This window comes from Leiobunum rupestre, chromosome 6, assembly GCF_980474605.1.
Source record: "Leiobunum rupestre chromosome 6, qqLeiRupe1.1.hap1, whole genome shotgun sequence".
NCBI classification, from domain to species: domain Eukaryota; kingdom Metazoa; phylum Arthropoda; class Arachnida; order Opiliones; family Sclerosomatidae; genus Leiobunum; species Leiobunum rupestre.
Window position 1 is genome coordinate 42,146,446 of NC_143389.1, and position 11,648 is coordinate 42,158,093.

Sequence of the window (11,648 nt, forward strand, 5' to 3'; positions counted from 1 at the left end):
TCAAATAGAAAGCTTGGTTCTGTTACAACTCCTCGGAAGACTGAGTTGATCAGATTTCAGATATATTTATGAATCTACTCCGGGAATACATACCTCTACTTGGAATGCTTATCCTGCCGTATCGCGTGTGGTAAGATCACTCTGACGGTTTTGGCCCCGTCTACAACAGAAAAAAACCCTTTGCGCGCGCTCCCCTCTCACGTTGTTGTTTGTTAAGTTAGTGACGTCAAAAAAAACCGTCAGCCACATCGAGACGAAAATCTGCCGCGATAACCATTCCAAGTAGAGGTATGGATTCCTGCCTTTTCCCATTCAATCGCACTGTTATTCGGGCAAATTAAAAATTAAACTACGAAACTATTCAGTTTGATAAAGAGGTGATATATTTATCAATCGCGAATGGACCAAACTTTTGGAATGAAGAGCTTAATAGTCATTCACTATCCAAATTCAATCCGTGTTAATCCAAAGACCGCGTAGCCCCTTGGACCAACCCGTGTTCTCCCGCAAAACACGGATGTATTGAACATTTGAGGAAACCAAGGGGAAGTCGAGTCAGTTGCGTAGTAAGGGGGGGGGGATAAACTATCAAATCACAGGGGGAAGAGATAAGGATAGCTCTCATTGCCCTAACAACCTTACAAAACACCCGCGTATTGCGGAGAAAGCGCTAGGCCAACGCAGCACACTGTATATCTTCGGAAAAAAAGTAGATCAGACTGAGACGAATTTGACGTCGTCTGGGACTTCCTAATTTTGTCTTTTCTTTCCGATACACGTTTTTAGCCTCTTCCTCTAGTATAGAGGGAAGAGGCTGTCATTTTCGCACCTGATGTATGCGTTGGTGGTGGTGAAGGTGAATAATACAGTGGAAGCTAGGTCCGTATAGGTCCCCGGGAAGCGACGAATTCTCTTCAACGGCACTCGATATAAATTTAATTCAGGCATAATTCGATTGGTGTCAGTGCTGAACCGAGATTTTTAATCCAAGGGGCAAAATCACGAATAATAATGTGAAGTGGCTACTATTGTGGCTGTGCCATCTTGTTTTTTGTAAGCGGGGTCCAAAATAGCAAAAGAGAGAGAGAGAGAGAAGGCTGCACCCATGCCAGCACCCAAGAGAGATTAAGTTCACCCTAGTTAGCCAAAACCCCGCGCGTAGAAAAAAAAACTCATTCTAACTCTCCCATTTTCGATTCAAGTCCTCCTTTTGTTTTTTTATAGCTAGTCTCTCTGAAATTCGGCGTCGGGATCCGCCAGAAGAAAGAGTCCCGGTGACTTAGTAACTCCGTGAGAATCAGCTGACTGCAGCCCGAACCTTTTTCTCACATGCCAAAAAATTTTGTTTCGATCGCGCGGCTCCTCTATTTCGACATTGACGTTCCCCGTCGCTTCCTAACGCGTACCGCTTCATATCGACGGAATAGTACCGCCGGTTGACGTTAGGAAGTAGCGTAGAACGACCGCTGTAGGAGCCGTCTGCTCTATTTCGAGTCAGACTTGTTTTTTTGTTTTTACAAGTTTTAGACATTACACGATATCTTAAGCCGTTTTTTGTCGACTTCGGGATGTTTCACGAAACTGAGAAGGTCGAGGACGGTCTCGTTCTTTTTATATAACTCCTGAATAAAGAATTTGCTTGAAATTAAATTCGTTACGCCGCTATATTTAAAGCTTGTCGCGGATGAATAAATGTTTTACAAAATTAGTTCCTATTCAGCGGGTGTCTCATCGTCCACGATTTTTGGTACTCACCCTCGCAAAAATATAAACATCAGGGTTGGCAATTTTTTAATTTGAAAAAATCAAATAAATCGATTTTTTTTATTTAAATCGGATTTTTATTGATTTTTTTTATTTGATTTTAATTACAATTTCAAAGTTTTATATAATTTAGTATCATAATTTTACCTAAAACAAATGTTTTAATTTTTAAAGACTAATATGTATAATAAATTTATTAAATTTAAGCTAATAATCATATAGAAGTTTATTTTTTAAAACCTATTTTGGTACTTTTACCAAACCAATTCGGCGGAATCTCCACCCACAGGTAGAATCCAATGCAAAATTAGGGGGGAAGTACGAGAAAGATTATATTTAAAACTAAATTATTGCAATTCACGAGGTTTTTTCTTTTTCATAAATACTTTATAAAAATTGATTAAATAATAATAATTCTTCATAAACTATTCTTTAAATAACACAAATTTAGATAATTATCCATAGAAAAATCAATACAATAAATCATTTGATCCAATCCCAATCAATAAGAAACAATTTTTAGACAAATTTTAGACATTCGTAAAAATTCCGTACACTTAAGAAAAAATAATTTTAGAAACCTTTAAATTAACTTAAACGTACCGAAATCTGATCAAAGGTCTCTCAAAATAAGTCTAAAAACAAGATGTCACGGACTTGAAGTACACAGAATCCCCCCGATGTATTAACTATATTTTAAATATTCAATTTAAATTTGAACAAATTTCAAATCCTCTTGCGAACACGTTAATTGAAATTAATTTTTAGACAAACCGAATTTTTCGAGTTACCTGGTTTTGGAAAAAAGAAAGCGAAACGCGAACGTGTAAGATGGCGCCTGTATCAATTGGCACGAAATTCAAATATGACAGCAGTGCGTGAAATCTCACTTAAAATTAATTTATTTAAAGCAACCGGAAACGTAGTTCAGAAATGATCAGTACTAACTAAAAATATTTTTTTTAATTAAGAGCGACTTGGTTGCAAATTATATGTAGATTTTAGGTGAAATTCACCAAAAAATACAGAAAAATGGGCAAATGCCCCACTTCCTGGGCCCCGATCTCACAAATGTTAACCATGCCGGCGTTGGCATGATATTTACAATCGATTGACATATCATGTGGCTTAGTACCTCTAACGTACCGCGAGAAATAGCGCGAACACAGTACATGCAAACTAATACACACAAATCCCATGGGATTGTGTGTAAAAACCAGAAATGCACAAGAAATCTTAAAATCTGTTTCTCAAAATTTGCGACGCCTCGAATTTAAGTGTAGAATATCTAATATTGAGAAGTCTTGAAATCTATAACGTAGGCTCTTTTGGACGTAATTATAGAAGTTGCTTTTACCGAAATATTTTCCGCTCGTACTTTTCACTCGAGACTAAACTAACTTTCTTTTTAAAACTAGAAAGACGAAAGAAGATAAAACTAGCAAGAAGAAGTACCCTCGAGAAGAGTCGACAGTTCTTTCCGATAAAAACAGAAACAAAAAGACTTTTTCAAAGTTTTCAAGTTAAAAATGAGCCAAACCAGAAACTTTCCCTCCAAAGAAATGCACTACGTTTCCGCTTTAAAATCGACGTTCGAATATACATAACTTCACTGGCTCTGAATCTCATCAAACGTTCAAGACAAACGAAAAATGAACCGAAGAATAAGAAATGTACCAATTAAATTACAAATTTTAGTCGTTTTTAAAGATTTAAAGTCGTTTTTAAAGATTTTTAGTCGTTTTTAAAGATTTTTAGTCGTTTTTAAAGATTTTTAGTCGTTTTTAAAGATTTTTAGTCGTTTTTAAAGATTTTTAGTCGTTTTTAAAGATTTCTCAAGATTTTACACGTTTTTAAAGATTTCTCAAGATTTGAAACATTTATTACTTTTCAAAATAATTAATAAATTAATTCAATGAAAATATTGGAAATAATTTCGTAAAATTACTAAAACACAATCAAGTTCGAATCCGACTTCAACGAAGTTTCTGCTTCTATAAATAAAACTCTTTAGCTTGCAAAATCTTAAAACGATATTGAGTTAGGCAGATTCCCCCCAAAAAAAAAACAGCCCAAGACTGCGATTATTTTACAACGGGATTGTAGTTGTTTTTAATAGAGCTCCGCAACTCGCCATCTGCTTTTTTGGTAAGTGGGATCATCTATAACACATACGAATAAAAACAAGCAAGGGCTGCTCTGGTTATCAATTTCTCGGCTATTGTTTTGGGAAAAAAAATTCCTAATGGGTTTACAAAGTACGACTACAAAGCTATTTAAGATAGTGGCCTCCACTTTCTACATTATTTTTGGGAGAAAAACATAGTTTTTATCCGCAAAACGCGATTGCACAAAACACGCTCACTCTACTCCGCTTAAAAGCCATCATAAATCACCCGGAAGAGCATCCTGCTCAATTCCCCCAAAGGGGGCTTCCCAGCGACGCACCGAAGCACAGTGGCGGAAACGGCCTTTTTCAAGATGCCTAAGCTCTAGACCCAGAATCTACCATAGACTAAAACCTAATAAACCAAACAAAAAACCGCAAAAAACTTACTTCAAAATTGGGGAAACCCGCGTTTGGTTAGACAAGCACATCTTGCTGTACTTCCCAATTAAATTAATTGACTAAGTAATTAATAATTAATATTTTTTTTGTAAATATGTGTGTATATATTTTTGGTATTTTAAAATTTTAGTTTTAAATTTTAACCTACTCGGTACCTGCGAGTCATATGAACTTCTCCCTGTTTTAAAAGGGACCATTGTATTTTTTGGAAGGTAATTAAAATATTCATTCATTCATTCGCAGAAAGAAGTTTCACCCGCAAAATAAATCATTATTTAAAAGACAGTGAATTAAAATTAAATTAAATTTAAATACAATTGTTATCGGTAAATGGCGTAATTATTTCTGTCACATTATCATTATTCATTATTAATCTTAATATAATAATTAAGAATTATAATTTATTTTACAGCTCTAAGAAATTAGCCTTTTCTAAGTCTTCTTTCAACATAAAACTTAAAATTTAAGCATAAAACGAAAACCAAAAATAATAAACACGACAAAAAGAAATTAGCGAAAAATTGGATTTTCTAAGTAATTCAACTTCCATTTTTATTTATTTAATATGAAATTTTGGCAGTAATTCCTCTAATATTTCCGGTAGATAATTTAATTTATAAGTCACCTGAAATATTTCCATGAATCTATTTATTTTGAAATATTAGCAATTAGACACTAATTGACTAAGGCCTGTGTTTCCTTGGTACCGTATTAGCTTAGCTGATACTTTTTAAATTCCACTGTAGATAACTTAATTATAAGGAATCAGAAAATGTTTCTATAAGTCTATTAAATATGAAATTTTGGCGTTTTAATTTCCACTGTAATATTTTCCGATAGGAAGCGAAATATATCGGTAATTTTGAGTAAAAATAAACCTAGATACAAAGGCGCAGGGGGAGACCCAAAATCAAAATACGGCTTTTACAACAACGGTAAGGGGCGCGTGCCCAATATTTTTTTTACAAAAAAAAATAAATAATGGGGACTGAGGGTCTCTGGGTCTGTAGAGGGTTTCCGAGGTCCGTACGGAACAAGCAACGCTTCTGCCCCTTGACCCCCTCGCCTCCCATTCCGTCGGCCTATAACCTAGCAACTAGCCCCCTCAGGTAAAAAAATCTACCTTTGAGGGGGGGGGGGTAAGGAGTGTATTTCGGCCAAGTCAGCCACCGGCGGCGCCGCGAGATGGGCTGGAGAGGGCAGCCGTTGGTGAACCATTTGGCCTTACCACTTCCGGTTTCCGGTACAGCTGCCTCCTCGTCGCGCGTGTCCCGAACACGGAGAGGAAACCCAAATTCGAGGAGGAGGGAATTCGGCCTGATAGTTACCGAGAAGCCCGACACAGTGGAGAATAATAACACCAGTTCGATTTACACCCCCCGGACAAATACTCTTATGTAAATTCCGTAGTTATAGTATTTTTGGCGACTTAGAATGATATTATTAGGATACTATTTATGTTAAAAATATTTACTTTTATAAATATAATGGCGAAATTATGAATGAGAAAATGGAAATTAATATTACATCGACTGAGCCGACACCAGATAATTTGAAATTTTTACTTTATTTTTAATTTTACTGTAACTTTAGATTAGAATCAAGTTATTTAAAAAAATATTAAAATCATTGATTTAAATAATTAATTATATTTCAATTTATTTTACAATAGTCGGTTTTCTAGCAATGTCAATTCGGAGTAAACTAACTTAAATTTAATTTAATTATAAATTCAATTTAATTAAGATTAATTTAAAATGCGATTTAAGTTAACGCTGCACGCGAATTTTTAATCAATTTGTCAAGACCAAAAGTCATAAAACATTAAAAATCAATAAAACCCCAAAAAATTAATAACAAATTTAATTAAGATTATTTTGGAATGCGATTTACGTTAACGATGCATTCGCATTTTTAATCAATATGTCAAGACAAAGAGCCCTAAAACGTTAAAAATCAATAAAATCAAATCGATTTTTTAATTTATCAAATATTAACCTTTACTCTTTATAATGACCATCTTGGTTTCTGAAGATGACTATTTTCGAGTGTGATAACAATTTTCGGTCGTATTAATAATCAACTATCGCTAATACCCAAGGCACCACCTTAGGCCTAAACCGTCTAGCGACTTTTAATGCCTTTAAACAGGTGGCCGGGTTAAACCCATCCAGTGCTTCCACTTTGAGGGATTTTATCCCTTATTCGGGATTTTCTTTTGGAAGAGAGGGAAAAAGGGAAAAATATTTTTTTTTCTCGAAAATTAAGGATTTTGGGAATTTTCCTAATTTTCGCTAGAAATATTTTGGTCTAGTACTTCAAATACCGCGTATCTACCTTTATTGGAATACAAGAATGAAATTAACTGGGATTCGGAAGTGTGTCATAGATTTTAAAATCTTTCTAAGAAAATTTTTTTCTTTATATAAGGCCTAAAAATTATAAATCTTATTGTTTTAGTTAAAAAATTGTGAAAGGGATAGAAAGGGATTTATTAGAACCGACAGAGGGAGAAATGAGATTGTCAAAGTGGAAGCACCGAACCCATCAGAAATTTGGCCAACGATAATTAACAGTCGTTCATTGTCCTACTTATATGAATTACGTTACTTTTGATAAAAGTACCAACATTACTGGTTTCCAAAAAGGTAAAGGACATATTTAGTATTTTACAATTTAACATTAAAAAAAATCGTTGATCTTAAAAACTAATTTATCCGTAACTAACTCTCATAAATTTTCCTTCGCATCACGCGTTAGGACCAAAATTCTTTGTCGAATAAACTAACGCCTATTACTTTCACTTCTCTCGACGGGGGGTTCGTACGTATGAGTCAACAAACATTTTGTTAAATCGAAAAGGCAATATTGAATTTTTTTGTTACCGGGAGTGAGAATTTAGAAAGAACGCACCTACCAAAAGTAAATATTGAAAACGGCGAGGATTTGAATAACTAGTTTTTTTCTGCCCGGCTATTATGGTTAAACCTGACAAGTCGTAGAACAACAAACACTTTGTTCGATATTGTATATTATGTAATTTTAATAAGGATGTTAGGAGAGGGATAAAAAACCACGCGTAACGGAAATACTTCTTAACCACACCGGAAATATGCTACGTAGACTAATAATATATATACAGCTCGAAAATATCGGTTGAGAAATATATAGAGAACGAGGGGGAAGGGGCGGAGATTCATATCTTTATAGACGACGTAATTAGTTATTTTAACTAGAAAATAAAACCTAAATAATGTCTGTCATTCGGGGAATTTTTTTACTACTGTAAGCGTTCGGTTGCAATCAGACACCCAGAGCCATCTAACGAGCGAACTTGTAAGTTTTTCTACCGATTTCTTTTAGGACGCGTTATATTCGTGACCGAAAACTATCGCTACGCCTCCTTTGGTTCGTCAATGAAACCTAGATAGGTAGCGGCTAAAGCATACGCTATTAATATTTCTTTATCGTTATTCGTAAATTTAACTCTATAAATAATGATACTTGTATTTTAATATAATTTTTGCATCGTTTGCTTATATTTTGATCAGTTAATTTAAGAAAATAACGTTCTTCTGATCATAGACACTACCTCGGAGTCGCTAGCACCGTTACGCCACCTAGACTCGTTTCGGTCGCCAATAGCGATAAACCTAGGAGAAATAACGAGCAGACGAAAACCCACTACTTAAACAGGGTTGCCACACTATTATATGATTCAAATTCCCTGACTTTTTCTGCTTATTTTCCACGTAATCCAATTTACAAATCTCACTTTTTCCAGTTAAATTTAAATTACCTTTAAAAAAAAAATCTTGTAATTCCCTGACTTTTCCTCGCCATTTTAGGCCTATTAATATATTCTCCAACTTTCCTTGGTCTGTGGCTATCCTGTTAAAAAAAAATTAAAAAATTAGTCTAGATGGCGCTGTAAGATTGGGCTCAACTGGTCGAATTCCAAGTTCCTACTTCAGTTTATTCATGGACTGTAAATTTACAGTCCGTGGTTTATTTAAGCATTTCTTCGCGTTTTCCACTTTACCGCGGTAAATAACCACCGTGATTCCCCCTAGCGGTGCCCTTAAGAAACCAAAGTAAAAAACTTACACTTGCGAGTGAAACGAAAACCACAAGATTTTGCTAAACACAATGTTTCCCAAGAAACTCAACTTTAATAAAAGTAAAAATACTACTTTGGACCTAAACTAGAGCGTAACACGTTGCAATAAACGATAATGAAAGAAACGCGCGTCTTCCCATTACATCGAAATAAAACGAAGAGGGAAGGGGGGGGTTAGGTGCCTGTTTAGAAAAAGCATCGCGTAGCCTAATAAATACGATAAAAACGCAGGAAAATAACAGATAAGAATTCGCCAGGGTATAACCGTACCCAACGCGCGAGAGAAAAGGGAGATTTATAGTGAGAAATCAACCAGATGCTTTCTCTGGAAAAAAGGGATGCTTCCCCCATCCCTCTTACGGGAAAAGATCCCCATTGCACGCTAAAAGCTCGTTTGAAGCGTCTACTTCGAAAACCTACAGCCTAATCGAGAGGTTCAAGCTGTACTTTTCTCGTTTTCATCAAAATGATGTGCCAGTTCTAGACTATTATTTTTCTTAGTTTAAGACGGTACGTAAACTTTACCCGTCGACCCCTTTGATTAAACTAACCATTGTTGTACAATTGATACTTATTAATTAATTAATATTATATTTATATTTGCCATTGATTGTAAGTAAATTACAATTAATTGGGTTGGTAATTCTATCATCGTTTTGTATATATTAAATTTGTAGCATTTCTACGAACATCGGCGAAAGATATGTAGCATTTCTACGAACCTCAGCGAAAGATATGTAGCATTTCTACGAACATCGGCGAAAGATATGTAGCATTTCTACGAACATCGGCGAAAGATATGTAGCATTTCTACGAACATCGGCGAAAGATATGTAGCATTTCTACGAACATCGGCGAAAGATATGTAGCATTTCTACGAACATCGGCGAAAGATATGTAGCATTTCTACGAATCTCGGCGAAAGATATGTAGCATTTCTACGAACCTCGGCGAAAGATATGTAACATTTCTACGAACCTCGGCGAAAGATGTGTAGCATTTCTACGAACATCGGCGAAAGATGTGTAGCATTTCAACGAACATCGGCGAAAGATGTGTAGCATTTTTACGAACATCGGCGAAAGATGTGTAGCATTTCAACGAACATCGGCGAAAGATACGAATATCTTTTTTTTAACGATAATTATTTAATTATAATTTAAACGAAGACTACTGAGCCGAATCGAAATGTCCTGCAACATTTTAATTCATAGAGTTGAACTATATCCAAGTAAATTTTCGTAAAATTACGCTAAAAAATAAGTCTACTGCATATTTTTTTAATACAATATTGCTGAATACGGCATTCCAATAGTTTTTTTCCCCTAGCTAGCCAGAGCCGTCACCCCACCCAAAAAGCGAATTCAATTTTGTGTTAGGGAGTTTGGCACGTACAACGTGAATTCTTTTTTAAAGACTTCGTTGCAGCCTAAACTAATGATTTTTTGGTCTATTAGGCTTTTTCCCCTCTCATCCCCTTTACAAAAATAGACCTAATCATGGTAGGAATGAGGGGGAGAGAGAAACAAGCGCCTCCAGGGGGTGAGCTGTAGAATCAATGGGCCCCAATATGCTCTAAAACATAAGAATTTTATACGCTTCTATTCTCTACGGCAAATTCCGAATCACGTTGTCCCTAAATCAACTCGCTTCTCATGTAAAGTCACGCGTAGGCCAAAAAGCCAATTTTGGGTATATTGCGAAACCTCAACGGACGCTTTGCTCAACAATTTTACGGAATTTTTCACGATGAATTTGGGTATAACCGTGTTTTTCTTCGACGTTAGCAATAAGGGCTACAACACGCCCCCCCCCAATAACGTTCATATTTACAGGATTGTTACGCGTAGAAAGCCTTAAAAATAGTTCTAAAGAACTATCAACCCCAAACTCACCTCGTATCGTAATATTAACATTTTAGTAAGCTTGGCCATTCCTAATATTGAATGCTCATTATTATCGATAGTATAGTAGTACCAAGGTCCACCACAGTATCTTTGGCTATAGCCGCCATTTTGGGGGAAAATACTTAATAGGAAAATGCACGAATAACATTGTGTCGCGTGATAGTGGTACTATTTGGTAATTTAGCTTTAAGAACTTTCGGTTTCCATCAAAGTTTACGAGTAAATTAAAATTTACAACTAACAATGATCAGTTAATACTTACGGTTACAGTGACATTTTGACCTTGAACTCGAAAGTTGACCCGCGTGTCAGTTTCGCCAACCGAGAATGGTACAGAATCAATTAGACTGAAATATTAAATTCGACTAATTTCTAATTGTGATTTTATTTGAGAGGCATTGACCAACGGCTTCGGCTCGCTGGTCAGAAATAAAGTGACCGCCGGAGAAGAACGCGCAATTCTTCGTGGAACAGCTACTGCCATCTAGGTATTGTGGTTGTAGCACTTTTCAGATTATATTAAGAATAACTATGTTTTAATTATTATTCACGTTCTAAATACTACTCTTATTTATGTATTCAAATGTATTAATTTGAATGTTATTAATGAAAATAGCAAATTTAAACCAAGTGAAGAACTAGTAGATGGCAGTAGCTACTTCCCGCGTAAATTTAAATTTCGTCTGCAAGGAATAGCAGACAGTTTCGGGGATGCTAAGGCATGCATTTTTACTTTTCTGTTTATAATTTAACTTCAAAATTAAAACTATTTTAGCCTACCTGTTGTTATTATTAGCTGAAATATATGCATAAAGAAGGCAAAAAATTTAAATTTCGCGAAATTGATTAATTTGCCATACATTTTTACTTCTAATGGAAAAGAAAAATATTGCTATTTAAAATAGCTTAACTTTGAACTTTAGATTTTGGGGTAAATCTTCATCTTTTGGTATTAATGAATAATTCTTGGAAATTACAAATGTGAAACGTCATAAATTAGAAAATACGTTTTCCTCGTAATTTTTAAACTACCGTTACTACTACCTCTACGAAATACGAGGATTTCTCAAAAAGCAATAATCGGAAACTTTGGTGAAAATTCAAAGAAACATCTTTTATTGAAGAAGTAAAAATAACATACAATCGAAATACTAAAATATATACAAATAATGTTTTTAAAAATCAGTCTTGTCAGTTCGCGGATCAAAGCTATTTTGGCCGCCATTGTGATAACCTAAAAAACTGTAGTGGTTTGGGGGCGGAAAAGGGATTGACCAATGGAAAAGCA

At 35.1% G+C, this 11,648-nt stretch overlaps 1 protein-coding gene across 3 annotated transcripts in view; it reads right to left on the bottom strand.

Moving 5' to 3' along the window:
- The window catches only part of LOC149941013 (uncharacterized), a 59,938-nt gene extending 48,516 nt beyond the window's left edge, over window positions 1-11,422 (bottom strand). The window contains exons 1-2 of one of the 3 annotated variants that reach the window (XM_090178066.1): window positions 11,405-11,422; window positions 10,623-10,707 (exon numbers count right to left, since the gene is read on the bottom strand). The gene's annotated coding sequence lies outside the window, so the exon portion shown is untranslated. Of the gene's footprint in view, window positions 1-10,622; window positions 10,722-11,140; window positions 11,159-11,404 lie in introns of those variants that run through there. The other 2 variants (XM_090178067.1, XM_090178065.1) reach the window with 2 other exon arrangements.
- Between the last annotated feature and the right edge of the window lie 226 nt (window positions 11,423-11,648).